Below are 21,713 nucleotides of genomic sequence, written 5' to 3'. Positions count from 1 at the left end.
TTGAACAACCAATGAGTACTTAAGACTTCGATGGGTAGACGTTGGTCCTTTCTCATAAAATGCTTTGTCAGTGGACTTCCCTTGTGATCCAGTGGCTAAGACTCCAACCTCCCAATGCAGGGGGCCTGGGGTTCGATACCTGGTCAGATAACTAGATCCCATATGCCACAAATAAAGATCCTGTGTGCTACATCTGTGACCGGGTGCAGCCAAATAAATAAGAAAATATTTAAACAAAGTGCTTTGGGAGATGTTTCCATCTCACAGTTTCTACTGCTTCTGGGAATTGAACATCGGCTACCTGCCAGGGACTGGGGTAAGCACTTCTCACACTCTGCCTCTGATCTGTGCACCACCTGGCTGGGCTAGAGGTCTTAGCCCTTTTTTCACAGATGCAGAAATAGAAACTTCCTCAGATTAAGGGACTTGCCCAAGACCACACAAATAGCAACTGGCAGAACCAGTTCCCAAACCTAAGTCTGTCCAACAACAAAGGCCAGATTCCTCCCACCTCCCAACAGTGCCTCACAGGAACAAGCACACACAAAATGAAAACGTGGGGCCATCCACCGCGGGAGTCAGGCAGGCTAGGGAGACAGGTGGGGGATGGAAAATAGGGAGTTGTGATGACTCCAGGGATTTGTACCCCCATCTTATTGAGGGCAGCTGCAACACAGGGCTAGTAGAAAATATCATAAAGGAATTTGAGCTCAGTGTTTACTGACTTTTTTCACCATCTTAGTTTAAGAAATTTGATTCAGAAGTAAAAACTCCTAATTCTACCAAGTTTTGGTGGCTTGTCACAATCTGTAGAAGTCCTCGCCCAGGCCTGTCTGGAGAATCTGGCCCCAGGCCTGGTGCCTGGGACCCATACTTATTCTGTACCAGGAATTTACCTATGAAAGTTGCCCAGTTTGTCCCTTCTAGTCCAGTGAGAACTTTTGCAATCACCTGTAAAAATATTGGCAACAGGAGAGAGCATGTTTGCAGGATATTATGCAAAGGGTAGGGAGTCACACTGTTTTGTGAATGTTCATGTCTGAGAACCACTAGGTACTATTCTTCCACCGAGGTGAATTCTAAAGGTGTGTACATGGAGCGCAGGTTTCAAAGGAAGGGATTTGATGGATGTAGGAGGCTTTCTTCCTCTAATGCCAGGAGGAAGGCTGCTTTCTAAGTGCATTCCTGACACACCAGCTCCAGGTTTGTCTTCAGAAAAACTGCTAACAAGTAACCAAACTTGGATTACTTACTCCAAAGCCTGCAAGTTCTCCCTGGCCAACCCTTTAATAGTAATGTTGAAATGGCAAAGAAGGTAGGAGGTGCAAAAGAGGAGGTGAGCCTACAGAGGCAAGAAGTAAATCATGCTCTGTGTGATTATGATTCCCTGTTTGGAAATTCACCCCCATGAAATGAACAGTACTTTTCACAGAGAACACCTTCTGATCCCAGGAAAATGCTGTAGGTTTGCGTTAGCAATGCTGGGTTCAAATCCCAGTTCAGTTGCCTAAAGAATTGACTAGGAGTTTGGGATTAACATATACACACTACTATATATAAAACAGATAACCAGGACTTCCCTGGTGGTCCAGTGGTTAGGACTTTGCCTTCCAATAAAGGGGTTGTGGGTGCAATCGCTGGTTGGGGAATTAAGATCCTACATACCGCAGGGTCAAAAAAGCAAAACAAAAGACCGGCGCGATACTGTAACAAATTCGGTGAAGATTTTATATATGGTCCACATCAAAAAAAATCTAAATACATAAAATAGATAACCAACAAGGACCTAGTGTATAGCACAGGGAACTCTACTCAGTACTCTGTAATAACCCATATGGGAAAAGAATCTGAAAAAAATGGAATATGTACAACTGATTCACTCTGCTGTACACATAAAACTAACACAAGAAGAACCCGCCTGCAATGCAGGAGACCCAGGCTGGACCCCTGGGTGGGGCAGAGCCCTGGAGGAGGAAATGGCAACCTGCTCCAGTATTCTTGCCTGGAAAATCCCGTGGACAGAGGAGCCTGGTGGGCTATAGTCCATCGGGTCGCGGAGTCGGACACAACTTACTGACTAAACCACCACATATTCTAACATAAAATAAAAATTAAATGAAAGAAAAGAGAATCAACTGTCTAGATTCTTCTGAGCCTTGGCTTCCTTATTTACATGGACGTTTACATGTAGGTTGGTAGGGTTTTTGAGAAGCTTGTGAGATAACTTCTGTGAAAGTTTCAGCACAGAGTTGTAATTGTGAGCGTTGTTGATATTCTGTTGCTAAGCTGTGTCTGAGTCTTTGCAACCCCATGGACTGCAACACGCCAGGCTCCTCTGTTCTCCACTATCTCCCGGAGTTTGCACAAATTCAGTCCATTGAGTCGGGGATGCTATCTAACCATTAGATGCTATCTAATAATTGTGGCCATTACAATGTACTTACTTGCAGTGGTTTGAATACATACAGGGAAAATTTTTATTGTATTATGTTGGCATGCGTAAAGGCATTTTAGATTTGGATGTACATATCTTAAAAAGCCAGTGGTATTTAAAACTTGGAAGAAGAAAATTTTGTATTTACCCCAGGATACCAAAGTTCATTCCATTTCTCTAATGATATTAAGAAAAAGTTCAATTAGGCTTAAAAGTGACCTGCCACCACCCTGAGGCTACAGTAATTATATTCTCTTTAATGGAATTGCTTAAATTACAGCTTTCCTTGTTTTGCACATCACAGCCACTATCCCGCTCTTTTCTCTGTAAGCAGTAATTCCTCATCATTTCTTAGGTTAACCAACTAGTGCCAGGCATACACTTCTTCACAAACTACCACATGAAGAGACACTTATTTTATACTGGTTCCCTTTTGCAAATATTTGTACTTTGCAGCAGAACTGTGATATTTTACCAAGCCAGAAAAGAATATATCCAGGAAAGAAGGTAAAGTTTCAAAAGAAGCTTTGGAGAAAGAGAAAGGTAGAAAAGTCTATTGATAATTACAGTGGAGAGCTCTACTGATTTGTGTGAAAAGAAAGAATACATCACTTGCGGTTTTAATGAACTCCAGGCATCTGAATTAAAAAGGAGCTGGAGTTTAAAATAATGACTCAAGCTTTCTTCAGTGATTTGGGAGCATAAAGAAATGTTATTTCTTTTCTTTTCAAAGGCAACCTCTGACAGGATGCCTTCTGTTCTCAACTTGTAAAACAAAAATCTTTTCAAATCTAGATATTTCGGATATTAAAACACAGATTTTTTTTTCACCCTCACTGAGAAAACTGAATCATAGTTGTATAGTTACAGACTTAACAAAGCCTAAGCACCTTTTATCCCAAAAGGAACCCCGCTAACTGGAAAGGGGTGAAGGTTGGTTATAAAGTATTTACATGTGAACAAGAAGTGAATGTTTTATATAATGGGTCAGATGACGACGTGATCAAGGAAAGGTGAACTTAGTGCTGTTGTTTGACAAGTTCGGGCAGCTTAAACATGTCTAATCCAAACACACCCGAGGTTCAGAACCCCAAAGAGCGTTTATTTAGGAAAGTGGGATCATGACCAGAATAAAATGGTTTAGAGAAGTGTCTGCTGGGAATAAGACTCAGCCCTCCATCTTCAAGGGACAATGACATCAAAGTGCAAATCTTCTCCTAGACTGGTACAGGAGATGGAGAAAGTCACTTCCCAGCCCACCTGGAATGGCTGGCTGCTTCTGGAATAACATGGGCTCAGGCTCCAGGGGAGTATTATGCCCTCAGTAAAAATACAAATAGTGGAGAAGTTCCATCCTCACCAGCCCATGTGTCCTTCTTTCTGATATAGGTATCATTCTAGAAATGTTTAATGGAATGATAAGTACACAAAAAATAAACATGGTTTTGGATCAGGCCTTTGAAAAATAAATAGGATCCCACTCTCTACATTGCTCTGTGAATAATATTGCTTACTTAATGTAATAAATTGTATTGCTCACTTAACATGGCTTGGTTACATGTCCACACCTGCACATCCAGTCTATTTCATTTACCGGCATGACTGCAGAGAATTATATTATCTCAATGTACCTAACTGACTCCCAAGCACTCATGTTGACAGAATAAATTGATAAGTCTTTTTGAGAGAAAATTGGGCAATACTTTTCAATATGAGTAAGCCCTGTAAAAGAATAGTGGAAAACTAGTAATCTGACATCTAGGAATTTGTGTTTCAGATTTACTAACACCTGCACAGCAACACAGAAGGTCACAGCAGTGCTGTTCATAATAGGGAAAGAAAAGAGAAATAATCAAAACAGCAATTAAAAAGGGTCAAGTTAATAGATTTTAGGGTCACTACTTTAATTGCTCTGAGGAGAGACTAGCTCTAAATCAGTTTGGGCTCTTCTCACCATTGTAAACACAAACATACATTCCCCAAAGAAGAAATTTAAAATGGTCCTTTATGAAAAACCTAGACAGCATATTAAAAAGCAAAGACATCACTTTACCAACAAAGGTCCATACGGTCAAAGCTATGGTTTTTCCAGTGGTCACGTAGAGATCTGAGGGTTGGCCCATAAAGAGGCCTGAGTGCCAAAGAATTGATGCTTTCAAACTGTGGAGTAGACTCTGAAACTCCCTTGGACAGCAAGGAGATCAAACCAGTCAATCATAAAGGAAATCAACCCTGAATATTTATTGGAAGGACTGATGCTGAAGCTGAAGCTCCAAGACTCTGGCCAAGAGTACTGATGCAAAGAGCCGACTTACTAGAAAAGACCCTGATGCTGGAAGAGATTGAGGGCAGGAGGAGAAAAGACGACAGAGGACAATATGGTTGGAGAGCATCACTGATTCAACGGACATGAGTCTGAGCAAACTCCAGGAGTTAGTGAAGGACAGGGAAGCCTGGTGAGCTGCAGTTCTTGGAGTCGCAAAGACTAGGACACAACTTAGAGACTGAACAACAAGTCAACTGGCTAGAACTGCTATCTCCTGCAGTCTTAAAACTTATCTGAAAATGGACTCAAAGTTACAGTCAAAGGTGAAGGAAGCCCATGCAACCTTTCCTGCTGCAAACTTCAAAAAAACAGTGAAAAAAGAAAAGTCTCTGTGCACCTGCAGGATGGAGGCACATTTACCTGACTAATGACTCCTGCGATTTGACATTCATACGACATTCTCAGGGGTGTTTACAAACATCCTTAATGTCAAAGGCGGAAAATTACCAAGGGTTCCTCTGAACCCATTTCCCCAGCTATTCCAAAATTCGTGTGTGGCCGCACCCTACTTTCCTTCTGAGTGGTAGGTAGTAATGCCAAAGAAAGGCCCTTCTAGAAAGTTCACAGTGCTCACTGTGGATCAATAAAAGCACCTCTCAATGGGGTCTTGGCCGTCCATCCTGTGCATCTGAGCAGAGTGCAGAGCAGGGCAGACAGGCAGGGAGGGACCACAGCTCGGAGGACAGCGCCACCATCGAGTTTATGGAGACTGACACGAGCATCTGCATTTGTGAACACTGGTGAAAATGCTGGTGGGAACTCCATTATCACTTCTGTTGCTTAATCTATTTTATTAATTTTCTTTTGTTTTTTAATTCACTGATTAATAGTTTTTAACACAAACTTCTTTGTTTAGATATTTATTTATTGGCTGTGCCATGAGCCATATGGGATCTTAGCTCCCCAACCATTTTGGGGGTAATTCTTCTCACCATTGTAAACATAGGCGCACACACTCTCTCCCCAAAAGAAGAAATTGAAAATGGTCCTCTATAAGTGGACCATGCATTGGCAGCTCAGAATCTTAACCGCTGGACCACCAGGGAAGTTCACCTCTGTTACTTAATCTTGAGAAACTGGGCAGGGGTGGAAGTGAAGAGAATTGTGTGAGGGGAAGCCACAAGCTAGAATTCTAGGGCTCTGCTGCTGCTGCTGCTGCTGCTGCTGCTGCTGCTAAGTCGCTTCAGTCGTGTCCGACTCTGTGTGACCCCATAGACGGCAGCCCACCAGGCTCCCCCGTCCCTGGGATTCTCCAGGCAAGAACACTGGAGTGGGTTGCCATTTCCTTCTCCAATGCATGAAAGTGAAAAGTGAAAGGGAAGTTGCTCAGTCATAACCGACTTAGCAACCCCATGGACTGCAGCCCACCAGCCTCCTCCGTCCATGGGATTTTCCAGGCAAGAGTACTGGAGTGGGGTGCCATTGCCTTCTCCGTCTAGGGCTCTAAGAGGCCATAAAAGCTATCACCTACCCTTAACCTTGGACAGACTGTACTCATGTCATCACATAAAGTCACTCTCCTTTCTATAAGATCTCTAGAAAAAGATTTCTCCAAACATGTAATAGTTTACATGGGCTCTTGTCATTCACACAAAGGAGCAGTTCAGAACTGTCCCTGCTGCCTATAAAAGGACGCAAGAGCAGCAGAACTTCCTGTCACCCCAGTCTCCACCTTTTGTTCCTCCCTAAGGTCCTCCAGAATTCCATTTTTTTTTTAACTTTTTATTTTGCATTGGGGTATGCTGTTGAGTTGCTAAGTTGTGTCCAACTCTTTGCAGCTCCAAGGACTATGGCCTGCCAGGCTCCTCTGTCCATGGGATTTCCCAGGCAAGAATACTAGAGTGGGTTGCCATGCCCTCCTCCAGGCAATCTTCCTGACTGCATTTCTTCCATCTCCTGCACTGGTAAGTGGGTCCTTAACCACTACTGCCACCTGGGAAGCCCACGTGCTGTGGGGCAACGAAGCCTATATGTTGCAACTACTGAGCCCGGGAGCCCCAGCTAGAGAGTAACTCTAACTTGAGAGAAGCCCTTGTACCTAAATTAAGACCTAAAGCAGCCACAAATAAATAAACATTAAAAAAAAAAATCCTAAACTCGAGTTCCTGAGGAACATTTGCTTTCACCAAATTATGTTTCTCCAGCTTAAAAAAAGTTAAGGAAAGAAAACTGAGAGGCAGGAAGGCCCTGCCCAGTCCACCTGCTGGTCCCTTCTCAGGCTCACACTGAAGAGAAGAGCAACATCTCCTCGGGTGCTGCCATTTTCCAGGAGGACTTTTTTTTTTTAAATAAACAGACTTTTGGAAACAACTTCCCATCAGGTTCAAAACAGGAGTGTTTTTGACAAACTGAAGTTGATGAATAGCAAGGACCCAGGTCTGAGCCTAAGTAGTTTCTGGAAAACATCTTCCGTCTTATTTAGAAGAGCTTCACGCACGCCTCCCCCAGAGGAAGTCCTAGTTCCACATCCTGAACTGCTAGATTGCAGTGCCTTTCTTTCCGAAGAAACAATTCTCAAAATCTTTTTTAAAAGAGAATACTACAACACAGTTGACCTCTGAACAACAGGACTTTGAACCGGGTCAGTCCACTTATATGTGGAATTTTTTCAATAAATACTGTAGAGGTACTGTAAATGTGGGGCTTCCCTGGGGCTCATTGGTAAAGAATCTACCTCCGATGCATTAGACACAGGAGCCGTGGGTTTGATCCCTGGGATGGGAAGATCCTCTGGAGAAGGAAATGGCAATCCACTCCAGTATTCCTACCTGGAGAATCCCATGGACAGAGGAGCTTGGCAGTTTACAGTCCATAGGGCTGCAAAGACTTGGACACGACTGAACAGACTGTAAATGTACTTTCTCTTCCTTATGATTTTTTCCTCCAGTTTATTTTATTGAAGATACACTTATAAATAAATATAACATAAAAAACGTGTTAATCGACAGTTTATGTCACCTGTAAGGCTTCCAGTCACCTGGAACTAGCAGTAGCAGTGGCCCTACTACTAGTAGTAGTAAATTTTAGGAGAATCAAAAGCTATACGTGGATTTTATACCTGCACCGTTCAAGGGTCAACTGTAATGAAAGATCACAACTCCTTGTCCTAAGAGGCGTTTAAAATTCAGACATTACATCTTATTTGTAATATGCATAGACCTAGGTATGTTCTTCAGCAGGAAATCTCGCTATTACTAGTAAGTGATGGAGGCAAGATTTGCATCCAGGTAACCTGGGCCTTGAATCCCTGTGTTCAGTCCCTGTGATTCAATAAATCTTTACTAAACCCTGATGGATGCAAAACATGTTTCTAGATGCAATCACTACTTATGAATCAGGAGGTAATCTCAGCAATATATTATAATTAAGTGTAATAAAAAGCTTAAGGGACTTCTAAAACAGGGTCTGTGGGTCAAATAAAAGAAAATTAGAATATTCATTAGTGACTCGGAACCTATGTGGAATTCGGCACCCTGTGGCTGTTTGATTTCACGACTGGTTTCTCAGAACTTTGAATGAAATCCATCTTTGCCTGCAGACTCTGCCCTTGAGATAATCAGAGCTTTGCCCAGGGTCCCAAACTAGAGCTGGCCACCATACAGTCTGCTGCCGTTCAGATGATCACTTTTAGTGAATTATCTAGGACAGAATAAGTTCGCCCGCGGAAGCTCAGAGATCAGAATGCTTTTAGGATTCCTCTCGATGACCCTACCACCACTCCTGCTAAGAACGTTCTTCTGGGAGTGGGGAACCCCAACAATTTTGAACAGCCTGAGGTGGACAACTTGGAAACATCAGAGCAGTCATTAGGAAAACTCTGGAACTAAGAGAGTGTTTTCTCTGGCTGAAAACTCTGCTGTTAAAAATAACACAATGAAAAACATATTTGTCTCTGACACACAACGGATGTAGAATATAATTATGGACTGTTTTGGTCTGGGAGGGAGGTGCCAAGGTCTAGAATACAAAAGAGAAAAGACAGTGTGTCTGACCCTGGCTCCCCGTGGCTGTTCCCACAACCTCCCGGTGACTTAGTTTCTTGCTCAGGTAACAGCAAAACTCGACTCTTCTTGCAGGGCCCAGAAACATCGCAAGCAGGTAAGAGTCAACCCTGTAAGTCTTTGAAGGGAGAAGCTCTATCAATAGCTGACAGGAAAAAGTAGAATAATATCACTTCTCTCTAGCCTGTCTAGAAAAAGTGACACAAATATAATTAATGTAAAAACACGACTATCCCAGCTCCTTTGACACACTTAACATTTTGTATTTTAATTACTTTATAACAGAAATAATAGTTGCCTCAGGGAGTCATTTCGGGAACCCATTAATTTTTTTCTTTTTAGAGATCTCTAAAAGGAGGGGAAAAAAATAGCAGGAAATGTAGAAAGACAGCTTATGTTACATATTTCAGTATCTCTCTGAGCCACGGTTTCTTCATCTGTAAAGTGGGAATTAAGAGTGGACAAATCTCACTGGGCTGTTACAGTGATACGGTGAAGTGAAAGATGAAACCCTGTTACCAACAGGCCAGGACCACAGAAGTAGTAAATAAAAATACCCGCAATTCGTGGCGCCTGCGTTCTGAGAGCTGTGCCACACGCACACCGCCCTCACCACACCACTCCCATCTTAGGGAGGAGAAAACTGAGGCTTAAGGACATGAGTTTACTTTCCTAAAGTGACACAGGTAGGAGACAGATTCAACACCCAGGTGTTCTGATGTGAGGGACAGAGTTCGAATTGCTTTTCTGCAGTAACTGGGGTGGTCACCCAACAATTTCATATGAATATCAATGCTGGAGTTAATTCACATAATTGGATGGCCAAATTTCAGGAGGCTTTCTCAAATATGCTAAATCCTGTCCACGTGCTCCTAAATAGTTTTGCTTTCAAAAGCCCCAATTCCCATTTCACAGGTATCTTTATTCTTAACGCTGTGTTTTCACCTTATGCAGTGCATGAAAGAGAAAGATAAATGATTTTCATTGCCTTTTAAGCTTGGTGTACCTAACTATTCACATGGCAGCCTGACGCCCCCAAGCTAACGCCTTTAATTCAACTTCACAGACACACTGCTACCTTCGATTATTATCACACCCATATCGCTGGCAAGACTGTTTACTCAGGCTTGCTAGTAACTGATGCAAGCAGAAAACCTCGTACCACCAAAGTGAGGTTTCCTTCTGAAAGCACGCTTTAAAAACTAGTTTTATCAACCATTCCCCCCACCCTAGAAGCCTTTATCTGTCTTAGAATTTACAATTCCTACTTCCTTCATGCCCAGAAACCCTGATATCTCAAACAGGATATCTTTCTAGTCTTGTAAAATGCTGCTGTGAGAAAAATATACAGACACACTTAAATCAAAGTGTACAACACAACATTGTAAAGCAATTATCCTCCAATTTTAAAAGAAAAAAAAAAGTATAAGTTTCATAAACCTAGTTCTATATGATTCCATGGGTTGTATTTTGGGCATTTTGCAACTTGAAATTACAAAAATACACACAGTCCCAATTTCAGGTCTGTTCTAAGAGTTAAAGAAAAAAAAAGAGAGAGCAAGAACCCAACATCTGGGAATAATCCACAAATATATATAATATCTCAGTTCCCCGATCGTCCTTCTAACCCTTATCTAGGCATTTTTTACAGCGGTATTCACAGGGCAGAATCAGCATAATGCATAATGCATCACTTGTTTTTCAGCTCTATTCAAAAATCTCAGTTCATTCAATAAAAAGCCCTGAAAAAACAGCCCCTGAAGCAGGAACACTCGAACATTCGGTATGGGAAAGCCATGCTTATTGATTCAGTGCTTCCTGCCAAGAGAACAATGCAGAGAAACAGACCTCACAATGTTTCCAGATAATTTTCGGCGAGAACTCGGAAGAAACAGAATCCAGATTTACCTGTACCTGGAGCTCCACAGGTGAAACGGCAGTAAAAGCAGAAAATCTAACTCAGCTTCTGGAAGTTCTCGTCTCTAGTGGACTCCGGAGTCATCTCCGGAGCTGTCAGGTAAACCCCCCTCCATGTCTCTACGGTTTTCTTTCAGTTTTTCCCAGTGAAACTCTTTCGTCATTTGCATAACAGCTACTTCCAGCCTATAGGACTTTTTGAGTAGCTACTTGTTAAATTGGCTGTCTTGACATGCTCTTTCAAGCATGACATCATAAATCTCCACGGAAACCCTAACCCCACCCGCCTGCGGGCCAACGTTACCTGTCGGGTGAAGACTTAAACAGTCCTCTGAAATCGTTCATTAATGAAACCTTTTGAGGGGCTTTGGATCTCTGCACGGTATAATTTGTGCTGTTGGCAGAAACCTCGCCAAGAATGATGGCTTCGTTTTTCAAAGCCTGAGCTGTTTTGCAGAAAACAATGATCAAAATTATAGGCATCCGTTAATCTGCCCCTCCCTGTCTAACAATGCTCTTAAGCAGTTGAAGAAAAGCCTACAGTGGTCCATGAGCCTCTCTCCGCAGGATAAAGTTACTCTGAAAACTTAGTTTTGAAAAACCTTCTATGAATACTCCTAAGGCTTTTTCACTGGACTCTCCAGCAACCCCCCTCCTGCTTTTTACCAGCAAAACTTGCAGAACAGGTTCTTTGCTGGAATGCGAGTGTGTGTAAGTGTGTGCGCATTTTCTCTTGGCCTCTGTGTTTGTAGAGGTGGTAGGAGAAGCTGTTGAGAACTTTTTTTAACTCCTTCCTAACAGACTCATAGCTTTTGTACTTTTATCCTGGCTTATACATGTTACCATGAAAGCGCTGAAGCTCACGTTCCTGACTTTTCTGGGAAATGGTCAACAGGTTGTTTGATATTTACTCCTCCTTTTTCTAATTCATTCTGCACTATTCCTGATTTTATGGAATCCCCAATGTTGGTCTAAAGCTTGGGACAAATTTCTGCCAAATTTGGTGATATTGGGCTCAGCACCCTTTCTTCTTGCTTCTCAATTTACCCCAGACACACCTCAAACCCCCAAGTCAAAAACCGATGACGCCGAGGTACCAGAAAGGTTTCAGTGGGAGTTGCTCCAAAACTGTGAGCCTTTCCAACAATGATGTCAAACACCCGGCAAATGCCATCACGGAAAATTCTTCAGGGGGCTCAGCAGGGAGCTGGGATGCACCTGAAGGCGGCTCCCAGCAGAATCGACTATAACACCGCGGGGTGCTGGGAGAGGCAGGGGCCAAGCGGGCAGCCTGCTCCAATTTGCCACAGATCCTGCTGCAAACTGCAACCAGCTTCAACAGATCTATCCTTAAAGGTCAGACAGCAAGTACTAACCCCCACACCGTGCTGAAGCTGATCAGGTTATTTACAGAGAGGGCGGTAACAGGTTAAAACACCGTCTTTGCAAACTCAGACTGGCTCTTTGCATGGAAGGAACAGTAGATGTCTGGGGTCCCAGCCCTGACTCTTCTGAGTTGGCATCGCCATCATTCACTGTCCATAGATGAGACACTACCTTCCAAGAGAACAGAGAACTATGCTGGTTTAATATAGCAGCCTGAGTTGGAACATTCCTTGAAGGCAGGACAATGTCAGAGATTCAATTACTGCCTCTGCGAGATGAAACCACAGCCAGATGAAGCCCAGGCCTGCGCTTTACCCAGTGAGCAACAAACAATGCAGGAAAAAAAATAAATAACCAAATCGAGGCTCTGTTCGGTGAGATCCAAGATGACCTGGAGGCTCTATTCAATGATGGTTATTCCTTTAAAGTTCCATTAGGGAGAGGAGCATGGGCAGGAGGATGCGGTAGTCAGAGGGCTTTGCAGCTCAGTTCAGTTCAGTTCAGTCACTCAGTCGTGTCCGACTCTTTGCGACCCCATGAATCGCAGCACGCCAGGCCTCCGTGTCCATCACCAACTCCCGGAGTTCACTCAGACTCACGTCCATCGAGTCAGTGATGCCATCCAGCCATCCCATCCTCTGTCGTCCCCTTCTCCTCCTGCCCCCAATCCCTCCCAGCATCAAAGTCTTTTTCAATGAGTCAACTCTTCGCATGAGGTGGCCAAAGTACTGGAGTTTCAGCTTCAGCATCATTCCTTCCAAAGAAATCCCAGGGCTGATCTCCTTCAGAATGGACTGGCTGGATCTCCTTGCAGTCCAAGGGACTCTCAAGAGTCTTCTCCAACACCACAGTTCAAAAGCATCAATTTTAAATTTGGCCAGATCTTCCCTTTGGGTTATTTGGGAAATGACAATATCTCAGCTTTTACTTACTGAGTTCGAGCTTGGAAAAGAGAGACAGAAAGTCAGAATCTGAAAGTCAAGCAAGTGGAGACAGTCCCAGAAACAACTCAGATGTGGAAGCAACTTGATGAATGCATCCATTCCTCTCTGACAAGACTCTGTAACCAACGAGGACATCATTATGATATGTGACAGTCTTGAACTACATGGAGCAGGGAAAGTTTTGAGCAGTAATCCTAGCAATTAGGATAACAGATGGGAGGGCCAGGCAGAAATGCCAAGATTTGCTGAGAGATGACCAGTCTAGCACTGTTTTTTCCTACCATACCCCAAATGAGGAAACCATCAAGCAGGACCAGGTTTTAATGGCACTGCGACCTGCCTGCTTACCTGATAGCAACTCAGCACCACACTATCCAAGTCAGAGTTCAAAATATGCATGTCTATGGGCTATTTGTCTTTACCATCTGAGCCACCAGGGAAGCCTCTTTCACATGGGCTATTTTGTTTCTAAATTTAGCAACATTTTAGGTATCTATGATGGACATGGATGGCAAATAAATTCTTTCTCTTGAATTTCTTTCCTCTAACCTATTTTAGGGACTTCCCTGGTGGTCTAATGGCTAAGAACCCACACTCTCAATGCAGGGGGCCCAGGTTTGATCCTTGCTAAGGGAACTAGATTCCACAGGCCGCAACTAAGAGCTTGCATGCTACAGCTAAAAATTCCACATGCCAGAACAAAGACTGAAGATCCTGGTGCCAAAACTAAGACCTGGTACAGCCAAAAAACTAAATTAGAAAACCTACTTTATAACAAACATAGAAAACTACTCACTGAAAACATTAACAAAATGACAGGAATGAAATAACTGGAAAGATCTTGGCTTTCACCACTGATGGCCTCAACTTTTGTTTCTTCAAAACATGAGTTAGAAGTTGTCATGGAGAAAAGGAACACCACATTGAGTAGGAAAAAAAATAGCACTTTTATAATAAAAATAACCAACCCTCATGTCATTTAATCCTCATAACAGGAGTATGATGCAAGCATGATTAATATCCTCATGTTGCAAGAGGGAAAAGTAAGCCTCAGAGAGGTTAGGTAATTTGAGTTGTAGTTACTAAGCGCTGGAATCTCGGTTGGAATCCAGGCAGGCCCAATGTAAATCCAAAGCTCGTGTGCTTAACCACTAGGCACTGCTTGTAGTAGCAGTGCAGTGTTAATTGCTCAGTCGTGTCCGACTCTTGGCAACCCCATGGGCTGTCCCACCAGGCTCCTCTGTCCATGTAAGAATACTGGTGGGGGCAGCCATCCCCTTCTCCAGGGGATCTTCCTGACCCAGGGATCAGATCCGTATCTCCTGCATTGCAGGTGGATTCTTTACTTTGTGAGCCTCCAGGGAAGCCCAGGCACTACTATCTGTAGAACATGGGCAAGACACTCTGACAAAAATTGTAGCAATATTTCCTTAGATCAGTCTCCCAAGGTAAAAGAAATAAAAGCAAAAATAAGCAAACGGGAAACGTACAAGCTTTTGCACAGCAAAGGAAACCATAAACAAAACAAAAAGACAACTTACAGATGGGGAGGAAATATTTGTATATTATGTGGCCAACAAGGGCTTAATTTCCAATATATACCAAAAGCTCATACAACTCAATATCAAAAAACACAAACAATTTAATTAAAAAATACGCATAAGACCTAAATAGACACTTTCCCCAAAGAAGGCATGCAGAGGTCCAACAGGCACATGAAAAGATGCTCCATATTGTTAATCCTCACACTGGTCAGAATGGCCATCATTAAAAAGTCTATAAATAACAAATGCTGGAGAGGGTGTGGAGAAAAGGGAACTGTTGGTGAAAATGTAAATTGGTGCAGCCATTGTGGAAAACAGCATGGAGGTTCCTTAAATAATGAAAAACAGAGTTACCATACAATCCAGCAATTCCATTCCTGGGCAAATATTTGGAAAAGATGAAAACACTAATTTGAAGATACCTACACCCCAATGTTCATAGCAGCACTATTTACAATAGCCAAAACAAAGAAGCAATCTAAATGTCCATCAATAGATGAGTGGCTAATAAAGAAGATGTGGTGTATGTGTACACACGTACACACACACACACACACACACACACACACATTACTTAGCCATGAAGAACAATGAAAATTTGGCTGTTTGCATCAACATGAATGGGCCTAGAGATTATCATATCATACCAGAGAGAGAAAGACAATTGTATGAAATTGCTTATGTGTAGAATCTATACAATAATACAAATGAACTTATTTACAAAACAGAAATAAGAACTTCCTGGTGGTCCAGAGGTTAAAAACCTGCCTTACAATGCAAGGGACATTAGTTTGATCCCTAGTCTGGGAACTAAGATCCGGAGCAACTAAGCCCAAGCACTGCAACTATTGAGCCCAAGGGCCACAACTAGAGAGCCCATGTGCCTCAATTAAGACCTGAGGTGGCCAAATTAATTAAATATTAAAAAACAGAAACAGACTCACAGACACAGAAAACAAACTTATGATAAACAAAGAGGAAGAGGGAAGGGATAAATTAGGAGTATGAGATTAACATATATTCACTACTATCTATAAAACAGATAAACAGGTACTACTATACAGCACAGGGAACTGTATTCATGAGCTTGTAATAACCTATAACAGAAAACAATCTAAAAAAAAAAAAATATATATATATATGCATGTGTGTGTGTGTGTGTGTGTGTGAAAGCAGCTCAGTGGTGTTCGACTCTTTGCAATCCCATGGACTGTCCATGGAATCCTCCAGGCCAGAACACTGGAGTGGGTAGCCTTTCCCTTCTCCAGGGGATCTTCCCAACCCAGTGATCGAACCCAGGTCTCCTGCATTTCAGGTGGATTCTTTACCAGCTGAGCCACAAGGGAAGCCGATATATATATATGCATACTTATAACTAAATCCCTTTGCTGTAAACCAGAAACTAACACAATATTGCAAATTGACTATACTCCAATAAAACATTTTCTGGTAATTGGAGATATTAAATAGTAACTAGACTAAGCTATGCCGAAAAGATTTATTTAGCAGACAAGTCTGAAAATATATTCAGCCATCCCTTGGTATCCACCAGGGCCTGGGTTCTAGGACCTCTGTGGGTATCAAAATTTGCAAATATGCAAGTGCCTTCTATAAAATGGTGTAGTACAGTCAGCCTGCTATATCCACAGATGCAGAACCCACAAATACGTAATGTTAAGCATATTGGATTGTAAAGGGCAGCACAGACTCTCTGCACATCCTCCCATATATACCAAGTCGACAGCTGGTATGGGGGCTGGAAGAGTCTACAGTGCAACACTCCATCAGCACAGCAACATCAGTGGAGCAGCAGCATTTGTTTAGCTGTAGGCTGTGTGCAGGCAAGGACTTCACGGAGCAGGATTAACGTGTTATAGCTTATAACCCCAGGACAAACAGAACCGCTACAAGACAGATAAGGCTCAAGAAACAGCAGACTCTCAAGAAATGTCTTCCATCTGAAGTTCTGGTGTACAGAAAAACTGACAAATGCTAAAAACAGTAAAACCAGGATACATGTTGCAAATCCAGAGCACACTATAATAAGTGTCACCAAATGCATAAGAGTACTCGGGTTTTTGAATGAAAACAATGGAAACCAACTGTGCTGATTCCCTAATGCTAAGTCCTCGATCTCTAGCTCTGTTTCTGTTTGTTCAAGTTGTTTGCTTTAGAAGTTATCCATTCACATTCAGTCAGCTTTTTCTACAATGAGGCGATGGTTAATTTTATGTGTCAACTGTGACACCCAGTCGTTTGGTCAAACAAGTCTAGATGTTACTGTGATGGTATTTTGGGACATTGAAGTCGGGCTTCCTTGGTGGAACAGTGGCAAAGATTCTGCCTGCAATGCAAGAGCCACAGGAGGCGTGGGTTCAATCCCTGGGTTGGGATATCACCCACAGGAGGGTATGGCAACCCACTCCAGTATTCTTGCTTGAAGAATCCATGGACAGAGGAACCAGTGGGCTACAGTTTGTGGGGTCACAAAGAATTGGACACGACTGAAGCAACCTAGCACACATGCACACATTTAAGCCAGCTTACTTTGAGTCAAGCAGATTACCCTCGACAATGTGGGTGGGCCTCATCCAATCAGTCGAAGGCCTCAGGAGCAAAGAGAGTTTCTGAAAAAGGAATTCTCTCAAGACAGTAACACAGAAACCCTGCCTGAGTTTCCAGCCAGCAGATCTGGACTCAAGGTGGCAACATTAACTCATACCTGAATCTCCAACCTCCCGGCAGATTTCAAACTCACCACTCCCTACAAAAGTGTGAGCCAAGACCTTAGGCTGAATCAGTTTCTCACTCATGCTCATTCTTATTCTCACTCTAACCTATGGTTCAGTTTCTCTGCAAAACCCTGACTACCAGCACAGGTGCTGCCAATGAGCTTCTGTCCAGTCTTGTTTTTCTGGCTCAGGCTCTGGTCCTCTCCTATCTCCAATTGTCTGACAGTCATTTTCACTTGGAGCTCCTACCATCATGTCAAATGCAGCTTGTCAAGACTAAAGCCTGAGCAACCATTTGATATTAGTGAGCATAAATGGTATTTAATAAAGAAGAATAGACATATTTGCTACCAAATTAAGATGAAGGAATATAATCAAGTCTATCGGTTACACCACTAGATATCAAAGAACTTTAAAAGGAATTTTTCTATTAAAAATAAAGACTGATGATATATTAAGGCTAAAATTGCAAGCCAAAAGAAAAAAAAAGGTAAGCTACATTTTAGGTAGTTTCCAATATATACTCAGTATTAATAAAATTTGAAAACAGATGGGTAAAACATACCACCAGACAAATGTAAACAAACGTAAAGCAAGAGCAACAATGTTAATATTAACACACACTGAAAAAAAGTTCACACACACTAAACAGAATATAAAAAGACATAATTTAGGGAAAAGGGCTAATCATCATAAATATGTTTGCAACAAATAAAACTAGAAATTATAAAACAAACATTTTTAGACTGCAAGAACAGGATAAAAATACAATTTGAGTGAGCAACCTTATTATACTTTGTTTAAAACTGAACAGCAGTAGAATAACAAAATAAGGACTGAGAAGCAATGAATGATAAAAATAATAAACCTGACATATATATGTGCATGCATGGGTATATAAAATAAAGTAGATAATCTCCCATGAATATTTATGGCACACTTTACACTGACTGCATATTTGACTATTCAAAAAAAAAAAAAACTTTTACCAAGTCCATAAACAAATTTAAAAGTAGGAATCTTACAGATTGCATTCTCTGATCACATTCAATAAAATTATAAATAAATAATGATAATCTCAACTACTTGGAAAAGCAATATTCCTGGGTAATAATTAAAAAGAGAAAAATTAAAAACGGTAATTTTTACTTTTCTTTAAAGCAATGAAACAAAATATTTCATACAAAACTACAGGGCACAGCCCAAGCTGGTGTCAGGATATATTTGCCCTTAAGAAGAGGTGGCAAGATTACACAGAAGAACTGTACAAAAAAGATCTTCATGACCTGGATAATCACGATGCTGTGATCACTCACCTAGAACCAGACATCCTGGAATGTGAAGTCAATGGGCCTTAGAAAGCATCACTACAAACAAAGCTAGTGGAGGTGATGGAATTCCAGTGAAGCTATTTCAAATCCTGAAAGATGATGCTGTGAAAGTGCTCCACTCAATATGCCAGCAAATATGGAAAACTCAGCAGTGGCCACAGGACTGGAAAAGGTCAGTTTTCATTCCAATCCCAAAGAAAGGCAATGCTAAAGAATGCTCAAACTACCACACAATTGCACTCATCTCACATGCTAGTAAAGTAATGCTCAAAATTCTCCAAGCCAGGCTTCAGCAATATGTGAACCGTAAACTTCCAGATGTTCAAGCTGGTTTTAGAAAAGGCAGAGGAACAAGAGATCAAATTGCCAACATCCATTGGGTCATCGAAAAAGCAAGAGGGTTCCAGAAAAACATCTATTTCTGCTTTATTGACTATGCAAAAGCCTTTGACTGCGTGGATCACAATAAATTGTGGAAAATTCTAAAAGAGATGGGAATACCAGACCACCTGACCTGCCTCTTGAGAAACCTATATGCAGGTCAGGAAGCAACAGTTAGAACTGGACATGGAACAGACTGGTTCCAAATAAGACAAGGAGTACGTCAAGGCTGTATATTGTCACCCTGCTTATTTAACTTATATGCAGAGTACATCACGAGAAACGCTGGGCTGGAAGAAGCACAAGCAGGAATTATGATTGCCGGGAGAAATATCAATAACCTCAGATATGCAGATGACACCACCCTTATGGCAGAAAGTGAAGAAGAACTAAAGGGCCTCTTGATGAAAGTGAAAGAGGAGAGTGAAAAAGTTGGCTTAAGGCTCAACATTCAGAAAACAAACATCATGGCATCCTGTCCCATTACTTCATGGCAAATAGATGGGGAAATAGTGGAAACTGGCTGACTTTATTTTTCTGGGCTCCAAAATCACTGCAGATGGTGATTGCAGCCATGAAATTAAAAGACGCTTACTCCTTGGAAGGAAAGTTATGACCAACCTATATAGCATATTCAAAAGCAGAAACACTACTTTGCCAACAAAGGTCCGTCTAGTCAAGGCTATGGTTTTTCCAGTAGTCGTGTATGGATGTGACAGTTGGACTATAAAGAAAGCTGAGCACCGAAGAATTGATGCTTTTGAACTGTGGTGTTGGAGAAGACTCTTGAGAGTCCCTTGGACTGCAAGGAGATCCAACCAGTCCATTCTAAAGGAAACCAGTCCTGAGTGTTCATTGGAAGGACTGATGCTGCAGCTGAAACTCCAGTACTTTGGCCACCTCATGCAAATAGTTGACTCACTGGAAAAGACTTTGATGCTGGGAGGGATTGGGGGCAGGAGGAGAAGGGGACGACCGAGGATGAGATGACTGGATGGCATCACCGACTCGATGGACATGAGTTTGAGTAAACTCCGGGAGTTGGTGATGGACAGGGAGGCCTGGCGTGCTGCAATTCACGGGGTCACAAAGAGTCAGACACGACTGAGCAACTGAACTGAACTGAACTGAAATGTCTTCATTATTAAACAAGAAATACTAAAACCAAGGAAACTCAGGGAACTCCCTGGCAGTCCAGTGGTTAGGATGCAGCCCTTTCACTGCTGTGGCCTGGGTTCAATCTGTGGTCGGGGAACTAAGATCCTGCAAGCCATATGGCGTGGCCAAAATGAATAATAAAAAAATAAGTAAATTCAGTACATGTTCTAAAAAACTATAAAAGACAACAAAGATAACAACAACAACAAAAACCCTAGGAAAAGATCATTAATCATAAAATCTGTAACAAGATAGCAAACAATAATATGGAAAAGAAAAATAAATGGAAACTGATTCTTTGAAATAATGAATAAAACAGGCAAACCCAAGAAAGAGAACAAAAATGACATTTGCTCTCTAGAAGCTTGTACGGGCACTAAACTTCCTAGTACTTAACTAGAAGTAAAACATGTATGGAGTAGCTGGAGAAACATCAAGGAGATACGGTAAGTACACAGCAGACTTGAAAGAGCAATGGTTCTCACACATTTAATACTCAGCACTTTTGCTAGTTCAGGAAATGCTAGACTCAGGTTCCATCCCTAGGTCAGGAAGATTCCCTGGGGAAGAAAATGGCAACCCCCTCCGGTATTCTGGCCTGGGAAATCACACGGACAGTGGAGCCTGGGGGGCTACAGTGCACGGGGTTGCAAAGAGTCAGACACGACTGAGCAACTGAGTGCGCATGGACACTTTTGTACAGGAGAATATTCTGGTCCAACCAAAATGTTTACAAACTAAAAGGGGGACTTCCCTGGTGACTCAGTGGCTGAGACTCTTCGCTCCCAATGCAGGTGGCCCGGGTTCCATCCCTGGTCAGAGAACTCGATCCTCCTGCTTGCTGCGACTAAGCGTTTGAAAGCTGCAACCCGAAGATCTCAAACGCTACAAACAGAGATGCCACAAGCCGCAACAAAGATTGAAGATCCCTTGTGTGTGGCACAGCTAGATAAATATATAAATATTCGAAGAAAAATTAATAAATATTGAAGAAAAAAAAAGAAAGAATTCTTTAAAAAAAAAATTAAAAGGGAAGAAGGAAGAAACAAAGGAAGGGGAAAGAAGTGATAGAGGGAGGCAGGCAAACCCGAAATATGGAATCTTTCAGTAGTGACTACAGTGCATACAACTCAATCCTTTCTCACATCCATCCACTGTCCAGAGTACTACGTCAACCAGTTGCTTTCCCCTTTAGGATCTCAGCGCTACTGGAGAACTGCTGACTGCCCCAGTTGCGCTCTCAGTAAATACTCATGAATTAAAGTCCCTGCACATTCATTCATCCCAAAATACACCTCAGGTGCAAACAAGATATGAAGCAAAGCCTCCCACATAACTGCAGCAGTAAGTTGCATCCCCCTCCACACTCTGTTGAAATCGATGCCTCGGTTCAAAGCTCCATGTGGCAGCCCCACAACATTCCTGAGGCTTCCCAGTTCACTTGCATACCTGTGCAGGGTCTGAAAACCTTGGATTAGGGCAAAGGAATGAAAAAGAGAAGGCCTGATATGACACAGATGCTGAGACGAGGATACAAAACGAGGCTGGTGCAAAGCGGG

General features: G+C 42.2%; 1 protein-coding gene across 27 annotated transcripts in view; it reads right to left on the bottom strand.

The window, feature by feature from the left end:
* KIAA1217 (KIAA1217 ortholog) overlaps positions 1 to 21,713 on the bottom strand; it is an 817,826-nt gene that overhangs the window by 301,199 nt on the left and 494,914 nt on the right. The window contains exon 1 of one of the 27 annotated variants that reach the window (XM_069547451.1): positions 10,670 to 11,335. The exons of 24 other annotated variants lie outside the window; for them this stretch is intronic. The gene's annotated coding sequence lies outside the window, so the exon portion shown is untranslated. Of the gene's footprint in view, positions 1 to 10,669; positions 11,336 to 21,713 lie in introns of those variants that run through there. 2 more of the 27 variants (XM_069547453.1, XM_069547452.1) reach the window with 2 other exon arrangements.

The sequence above is a fragment of the Ovis canadensis genome, chromosome 13 (genome assembly GCF_042477335.2).
Source record: "Ovis canadensis isolate MfBH-ARS-UI-01 breed Bighorn chromosome 13, ARS-UI_OviCan_v2, whole genome shotgun sequence".
Classification (NCBI taxonomy): Eukaryota; Metazoa; Chordata; class Mammalia; order Artiodactyla; family Bovidae; genus Ovis; species Ovis canadensis.
Note: the sequence above shows the minus strand (reverse complement) of the source record. Positions and strands in the feature narration are given on the sequence as shown.